The sequence below is a fragment of the Musa acuminata genome, chromosome BXJ2-9, assembly GCF_036884655.1.
Source record: "Musa acuminata AAA Group cultivar baxijiao chromosome BXJ2-9, Cavendish_Baxijiao_AAA, whole genome shotgun sequence".
In the NCBI taxonomy this organism is placed as follows: Eukaryota; Viridiplantae; Streptophyta; class Magnoliopsida; order Zingiberales; family Musaceae; genus Musa; species Musa acuminata.
In genome coordinates this window covers 38,332,127-38,341,202 of record NC_088346.1, presented here as the reverse complement: position 1 = coordinate 38,341,202, position 9,076 = coordinate 38,332,127, and positions in this window count along the sequence as shown.

Below are 9,076 nucleotides of genomic sequence, written 5' to 3'. Positions count from 1 at the left end.
GACACCTTGAAGAAATTCGAGGTTGGTAGCAAGTCATTGAACATGATCCTTGCAAACAAGGGTCACGTTCCCAAAAGAAGTGGAATTGGATTTGTGAGAAGTTCTCACCAAAATCCAACCACCTTCATAAAAGGCACCATCCTACATGTTCGACACCAAAACAAATGCAACTTTTGTTGCAAATTTGGACACAAGACGCATTATTGTCCATTCAAGAAAATTGGTCCAAACAAATTGATTTGGGTTCCTAAAGGAACCATGATAAATTCTATGCAACATGATAGACAATGTAGATCTATTTGTGAGGCACCCAAAAGCAAATGGGTACCTAAAAATTATCATTTCTTGTAGAAAACTAAACCATCATAAGCTAGGAGCAAGAGATGGTACCTTGACAGTGGATGCTTAAGGCATATGACCGGAGATCCATCTCAATTCTCTAAGCTCACTAGCATAGACGAAGGCTATGTTACCTTCGGAGATAGCAAAAAGGGTAAAATCATTGGCAAAGGAACCATAGGTAACAAATCCAACTTCTTTATTGAAGATGTTTTGTTAGTTGATGGTTTAAAACATAACCTCTTGAGCATTAGTCAATTATGTGATAAAGGATATATTGTCAGATTTGAATCTAATGCTTGCATCATTGAAAAATCACACAAAAAAATATCTATGATTGCATTGAAACAAAATAACATATACACTATTGACATCAATGATTTGTGTAATGAAATGTGTTTTTCTGTTTTGAATGAGGATGCTTGGATATGGCATAGAAGATTAGGTCATGCTAGCATGAAACTAATCACTCAAATATCATCTAAAGAACTTGTAAGAGGAATTCCTCATATCAAGTTCATCAAAGATAATGTATGTGATGCTTGCCAATTAGGTAAACAAATTAAGGGTAGTTTCAAATCTAAGAATCAAGTAAACAATTGATCTATATGGACTTGTTCGGACCAATCTCCACATTAAGCCTAGGAGGTAGCAAATACGCCTTCGTTATTGTGGATGACTATAGCAGATACACATGGACTTACTTCTTAAAATAGAAAAGTGAATGCCTTAGATATTTTACCAAGTTTTGTAAACTTGTTCAGAATGAGAAAGGTTAGAATGATTTCGTCAAATTAGAAGTGATCATGGTGGTGAATTTCAAAACCATGATTTCCAGGAATTTTGTGAACTCAATGGATACAACCATAATTTCTCTACTCCTAGAAATCCTCAACAAAATGGAGTAGTAGAAAGAAAAAATCAAAATTTACAAGAAATGGCAAGAACCATGTTGAATGAACACAACCTACCCAAATATTTTTGGGCCGAAGCCGTAAATACTGCATGCTATATTTTGAATAGAGTTCTAGTAAGACCCCTACTAACCAAAACTCCCTATGAGTTATGGAACAACAAAAAACCTAATGTTTCATATTTTAAAGTCTTTGGGTGTAAGTGTTTTATCTTGAATGAAAAGGATAACTTAGGAAAATTTGATGCTAAATCCGATGAAGGAATCTTTCTTGGTTATTCTTCGGTTTCTAAAGCCTTTCGTATCTTCAATAAAAGAACTTTAATTATCGATGAATCTATTCATGTTGTTTTCAATGAGATTTCCGAAATCAGGAAAAATGATTTTGATGATGATGTTAATTTTGATTCCTTGAATTTAAATGAAACCCCTTCTCCAACTAGCAACTTGGATGCATCCACTTCCGAAACATCCTTACCAAAGGATTGGAAGTATGTAGATGCTCATCCCAAGGAGCTAATCTTAGGAGACACGTCAAAGGGGGTTCAAACACGATCTTCTCTTAAAATTTTTTGTGCGAACGCCACCTTTCTCTCCCAAATTGAACCCAAATGTGTTGACGAAGCCATGAAAGATGATTTATGGATTATTGCAATGCAAGATGAATTGAATCAATTTAAGAGAAATGAGGTGTGGAAGCTTGTTCCTAGGCCAAATGACCATTTAGTTATTGGTACTAAATGGGTCTTCAGAAACAAGCAAGATGAAAATGGTATCGTGGTTAGAAACAAGGCTAGATTAGTGGCCAAAGGTTTCAACCAAGAAGAATGTATCGATTACGAAGAAACCTTCGCTCCTGTGGCTCGATTGGAAGCCATAAGGATGCTCCTTGCCTACGCTAGTAGTAATAATTTTAAGATGTTTCAAATGGATGTTAAAAGCGCTTTTCTAAATGGCTTTATCTCCAAAGAAGTTTATGTTGAACAACCTCCTGGATTTGAAAATAATAGCCTCCCTAATCATGTGTTTAGATTAACTAAAGCTCTCTATGGTTTAAAACAAGCCCCAAGGGCTTGGTACGAGAGACTTAGTTATTTTCTTATCGAAAATAATTTCACAAAAGGCAAGGTTGATACTACATTGTTCATCAAGAATTTTGAAAATAATTTTCTCATTATTCAGATTTATGTTGATGATATTATCTTTGGCTCTACGAATGAATCTCTTTGTGAATCTTTTGCTAAAACTATGAGTCTTGAATTCGAAATGAGCTTAATGGGAGAATTAACATTCTTCTTAGGCTTGCAAATCAAACAACTAAGCAATGACATCTTTATTAGTCAAACTAAATATGCTATGAATTTATTAAAAAAGTTTAATATGAACAACTCAAAGGCTATTAACACCCCTATGAGCACCTCCACTAAGTTAGAAATTGATGAAAGTGGAGAAAGCTTCGATCAAAAAACTTATAGGGGTATGATAGGAAGTTTACTTTACCTCACTGCAACCAGACCAGACATCATATTCAGTGTAGGACTTTGTGCTAGATTTCAATCAAACCCTAAGATATCTCATCTCAAAGTAGTTAAAAGAATACTTAGATATCTTAATGGTACCACAAATCTAGGATTATGGTACCCAAAATCAAAGAATTTTGAGTTTATTGCTTATGCTAATGCGGACTTTGCTGGCTGTAAACTAGATAGAAAAAGCACATCAGGATCATGTCAATTTTTAGGACATGCCCTTGTTTCCTAGTCATCTAAGAAACAAAACTCGGTTGCACTATCAACAACCGAAGCTGAATATATTGCAGCAAGTGCATGCTGTGCACAAGTTGTATGGATGAAAAACACCTTAGAAGATTACAAAGTTAATCTTAAAAATATTCCCATTAAATGTGATAACACAAGTGCAATATGCTTGACTAAGAATCCTATACAACACTCAAGAACAAAACACATTGATATTAGACATCACTTTATACGAGATCATGTTACTAATCATAACGTAACCATAGAGTTTATTGATACTAAACATCAACTAGCTGACATTTTTACAAAACCTCTAAGTGAAGAACAATTTGATTTCATAAGAAGAGAATTAGGAATGTTGATGTGTCCGAATAGATAAACTAGTCAAAATTATTTTTCGGACTTTATTGAATGATCAAATCTCTTGATTGCCATGTGTTGAAATGTTTTGTCTTCATAATTGTATTTGAAAAACTGTAGCATAATCTTGTCCGAATGCATGAAAGAATTCATCTCATTTTCGGATTCTCTTAACAGTTGGAATGACAAAAATCAAATACACTCTTATGAAAAATATTTTTTTCCGAAATGGATTTGATAAAATGACTTCCCTCCTTCATGCATAAAGGATTATAACAAAAAAGGAGAAGAAGTATTCAAAGCATTATACGTATCATGCCTTCCTTTATATGCTTGATAACTTGCTTATATTGTTCTCCTGGTATCATATCTACCATGCTTTTTGTTGATGACAAAGGGGGAGAAATATATGAATTGATACTATAAACACTGATGCTATGATTATGCCATGCCTACATCATCAAGAGATATATGAACAGATGCCATATATGAACAAAAATACAACACTTGCTAAAATATTTGAAATGTGTACATCATGTAATGATATCAAAATCTTACTTCACAACTTTACATGTTGATATCTTACAATATGATGAATTGCTTCAATTACCATCATTCAAAATTGTTATGTAAGAATGAATGTCAAGCCTTGACATCATCTTCAGAGATATCACTTGAATTCTTAGGTCTTGAATTCAAGAATGACTTATCTCAAGTATGGCATGTAGACAGGGGGAGTTAAGGTTAACTCCATTATCAATTGATTGTCATTATCAAAAAGGGGGAGATTAATGAATCTCAGATTTTGATGATGAAGTCAATTGTCATTTGTTGTCTAACCTATATGTTGAGATAAGTGTGTAGGATTAACTATGATGAAAGTAAGACATGCAGTAGGAGTTACGCCGGAGTCATGACAATGATCACGTTGGGAGTTCGAGAGCTCGACGGAAGTTCGGATAGTCGTTGGAGGTTCTGCGGGAACAAATCCGAGAAGTCCATAAGCTTGCCAAAGAAGCTCGTCGGAACTCGCCAAGTGTATCGTCGCAAGTCCAGGAGTTTACCGGAAGTCCGCAGGAGAATCACCGAGGGTTCATCGGATGATTGACGGAAGTTCGTCGAAAACTCACCGGAAGAAGCGATTGACGCACCGGAGCAAGCTGTAGAAATTGTCTTAGGATTTATCGTAGTTAGCATAATGATTAAGTTGGAAATGGGAGGTGATCCCATTAGCTTAATCTTGGGGCAATTGGGCCCCTGAAAAACCTAAATTTGGCCGAATGGATCTACTCATTCGGACCCTGATTGCTGTGGGAGGTGCAACCGCCCAAGCCAGGAGGTAGCACCGCCTGGGCTAAGTCTCCCAGGGAGACTGGGCGGTGCAACCGACCCAGCCAGGAGGTAGCACCGCCTGGGCTCAGTCTCCGAGCGAGACTGGGCGGTGCAACCTCCCCTAACAGGAGGTAGCACCGCCTGAGCTCGGTCTTCGAGCTCTGGCAGGCAGTGCAACCGCCCCAGTCAGGAGGTGCAACCGCTTGAGCTCAGTCTTCGAGCTCTGGCAGAGAGGTGCAACCGCCCCTGACAGAGGTGGCACCACCCAGAGGCTCAGTCTTCGAGCTCTGCCAGGCGGTGCAACCGCCCTAGTCAGGAGGTGCAACCGCCTGATCCCGGAATTCCGGGAATTGACGGTTTTGAGCTCCAAATTTGAACTGGGTTGGGGCCTATAAATACCCCACCCATTCAGCACTGAAAGGTAGAGACTTACACTCAAAATCTTGATCTTTTTCTGTTATTCTTAGAGCTCAAAATTATTGTAAAGGCCAAAAGTTCTCCTCCCTCTGTTCTTCAAAGTTTTGAGTTGTAAAGAGAGCAGAGAAAATTTCTGTAAGGGTTGTCTCCTAAGCCCATCAAAAGGAGTGAAACTATAAAAGGGTGGTTGGCCTTCGCCTATTGAAGGAAGGCCTCTAGTTGACGTCGATGACCTCGTCGGTGGAGGAAGCCAAAAGTGGAGTAGGTCAAGATTGACCGAACCACTCTAAATCTCGGTTTGCATTTACTTTGAGCATTTTATCTTTACTGCAAACCTCCTAAATAGCTACTGCCTTCTGCGCTTTTACGAACGAGTTTCTAAGTTCAAAGCTTTCCGAATCTGCGTTTAGACGTAAATCGGCTTTTTCGTACGATCATTACATTTCAGTTTACGTTTACGTTTTGATTTCAATCATAACTGCAAACTGCCTTCTGCGCATTTATAAAACATATCTCAAAGTTCAGTATCTTCAAAATTGACATTTAGACATAAACCGGTTTTATCGTACGAACGTCGCATTTCAGTTTGCGCTTGCATTCTGATTTTCATCACAAACTGCAAACTGCCTTTGTAAATTTACTTTAACGTCATCTCGCTTAATCTTAAGTTAAAGTAATCTTAGAATCGGCTTTTACATCGAAATTATTTTTATCAAACAAACGCAGCTTTCGGTTTTAATCGCTAAAATATTTCCGCTGCACTAATTCACCCCCCCCCCCCCCCCCTCTTAGTGCTCTCTTGATCCTAACAAAGTGGTAGGCTGACGGACTACTCCCAGTATACCCGATTTCCATGGTGTGAGGAGTTGACAATTGTTGTCCTATAATAATCTCGAAGGGGCTCTTGTTGGATGCAGAGCTCCGCTACAAGTTGTAGGAGAATTAGGCAATGTCCAACAACTTCACCTAATCTCGTTGGTTGGCATTCACATAGTGCCAAAGATATTGCTCCAGGAGCGAGTTTATCCTTTCAGTCTGGTCATCCGTTTAGGGGTGGAGGCTTATGGAGAAGTATTACTTTGGCCCCAACAATTTGAATAGCTTATTCCAGAATCGTCCTAGGAACTGAGTGTCTCGATCACTAGTGATATTATGCGGGACATCCTTCATCATCAACTTGGCTGCCTCCTCTGCTAAACAGTGTAGGGGAGCAGCAATGAAAGTTGCATACTTTGAAAATCGATCGACCACCATGAGTATCGATCCGAGTCTCCCTACAAGTGGTAAACTTGATATAAAGTCCAAGGAAATGCTCTCTCATGGCCTTTCTGGTACGGGCCATGGCTCTAAAAGTCATACCGGCTTCCGTTGCTCTACCTTATCTTGTTGGCAAGTAAGGCATGTTCGAACATATTCCTCCACATCAGTCCCCATCTTCGGCCAATAGAAGGCCCTCTCTACAAGAGCCAACGTTCTGTGAATGCCTGGGTGTCCAGCCCAAAGGGAATCATGACACTCTCTTAAGTGTTCACGCCTCAAATTATCCACTCGGGGAACATAAACCCTATTCCCTTTTGTATAAACAAGTCCCTCCTGGACCCAAAATCATCGTGCCTTGCCTTCTTTGATGAGTTGCATCAGGATAATTGCCTCGAGGTCACTATACAGTCCATCCCTGATCCTGGAAAGGAAGTTAGAGTGCAACTGACTTGCTTGGCCTCCGCCCTCCAATTGTACGGCATTCACGCGCTCCACTTTTCGACTCAATGCATCGGCCATGACATTTGCCTTTCTAGGCTTATACTCCATTGCCATATCAAATTCAGCTAAGAAGTCCTGCCATCATGCTTGCTTTGGGAAAAGTTTCTTCTGTGTTTAGAAATAGCTCAGGGCGATGTTGTTTGTCCTCAGCACAAATTACGATCCGAGAAGGTAGTGTCGCCAAACTCGTAGACAATGGATCATCGCGGTCATCTCCTTCTCATGCATCAAATACCGTCGCTCAGTCTCGTTGAGCTTGCGGCTCTCGTAGGCCACCGGATGACCCTCCTACATGAGAACTCCCCCAATAGCAAAATCTGAAGCATCTGTATGGACTTCAAAAGGCTCCCCATAGTCTGGCAATTTGAGCATCAGTTCTTCCATAATAGTAGCCTTTAGATCTTGGAATGCTATTTCATACTTGTCTTACCACTTCCAATGCTGCTCCTTCTTTAGCAACTCCGTCAGTGGAGTTGCACGCTTTGAGTACCCCGCCATGAAGCGTCGATAGTAGTTGACGAAACCTAGGAAGGATCTCAACTCTGGCACCTTCATTCAAGTTTGTCATTCTGCAACCGCTTGCACTTTTGATTTGTCCATACGAATGGAGCCATCACTGATTCGATGTCCCAAGAATAAGATCCTCGTTTGGGCAAAGTAGCATTTCTCCCTTTTCACGAACGAAGTGTTCTCCCTGAGAACCTTGAAAATTGCCCGAAGGTGCAGGACATGCTCCTCGAGCGTTTAACTGTAGACGACGATATCGTCTAAGTAGATGACCATGAACTTATCTAAATACTCTTGAATAGTTGGTTCATGAGAGTGAAAAATGTGGTCGGAGCGTTGGTTAAATTGAAAGGCATCACCAAGAACTCAAATGCTCCATACTTGGTCACACAAGTAGTCTTTGCTTCATCACCTTCAGCAATGCGTACATGCTAATACCCCGATCGAAGGTCGAGTTTTGAGAAATACTTGGCTTTGCCCAACTGGTCGAACAAGTCCATAATGAGCGGGATGGGATACTTGTTCTTCACTGTCACTTTGTTGAGGGCTCGGTAATCGACGCATAGTCGAAGGCTCCCATCTTATTTCTTCTGGAAGAGAACTAGAGCTCCGAATGGTGCTTTAGAGCTGCGGATGAGACCACCGCTTAGCAGTTCACCTAACTGCTTTCTAAGTTCAGCCAACTCTAGTGGGGGCTTGCGGTAGGGTGGTCTCGCTGGAGGCTTCACTCCTGACTCCAGCTTGATGTTGTGATCCACACCTTTGCATGGTGGAAGAGTCTTCGGCAACTCGGGTGGCATAACATCAGTGAATTCTTTCAGGACGTTCGCCACCATAGCAAGTTCTTGAATGACCTTCTTGTCGAGTGGCTCTAGCTTCATAGTAGCCACAAAGGTTAATTCACCTTTTCACACCCCTTTCTTCAGTTGCAATGCCCATATATATTGGGGTTCCTTAATTCCTCTCCAAGAGATGGGAACCACGTAGGGGTCATCACCTCCCATCATACACAAGGAGTTTAGGAACGGCATAGGCACCAACTTCGCCACATGCATGAACTCCATTCCAAGAATCACTTGGAAGTCGTCCAGTGGCACCGCCATCACATTGGTGTTCCCGCTCCATGTTTCGATCTTGATGGGAACACCCTTTGCCAACCTAGAGATTCGCTTGGCCTCCAATTTCACCACCTTCATTCGACTTGGGCTATTCTCCAAGATCAACCCAAGTCGCTTTGCTTCTTGATCGGCTATGAAGTTGTGGGTAATACCCGTGTCCACCATTGCCCGGGTCGTTTGGTCATTTAGCTTGATGTCTACGTACATCAGCTCACCACTTCCTGCTTTTTGTAGCTTTATCTTCGTGTTCTCCCCCACTTGACCCTGCATGGTGTTCAACAAATGCATTGCTCCCATCTGGGGTCCTTACGACTCCTCGTCATCGTTGTTGGATTCAGAACTACTCGAACTAAGAGCAACAACTTTGCCCTTGTCCGACCGAGGGGGGTGGATGGAAGCTGTTAAAGTATTGAGTGCCTGTTTTTGTGGGCACTCCCTCTCACCATGTGCGGCCCTCCGCAAAGAAGCATCCACTAGGTTTCGAGGCCTTGCCCTTCGGGCTTGGCCCTTTGTGGGAACTCTTTCTCTTTTGTTCGCCCCCGAGCTCCTTCCCTTGAGAATATTTTGGAGGG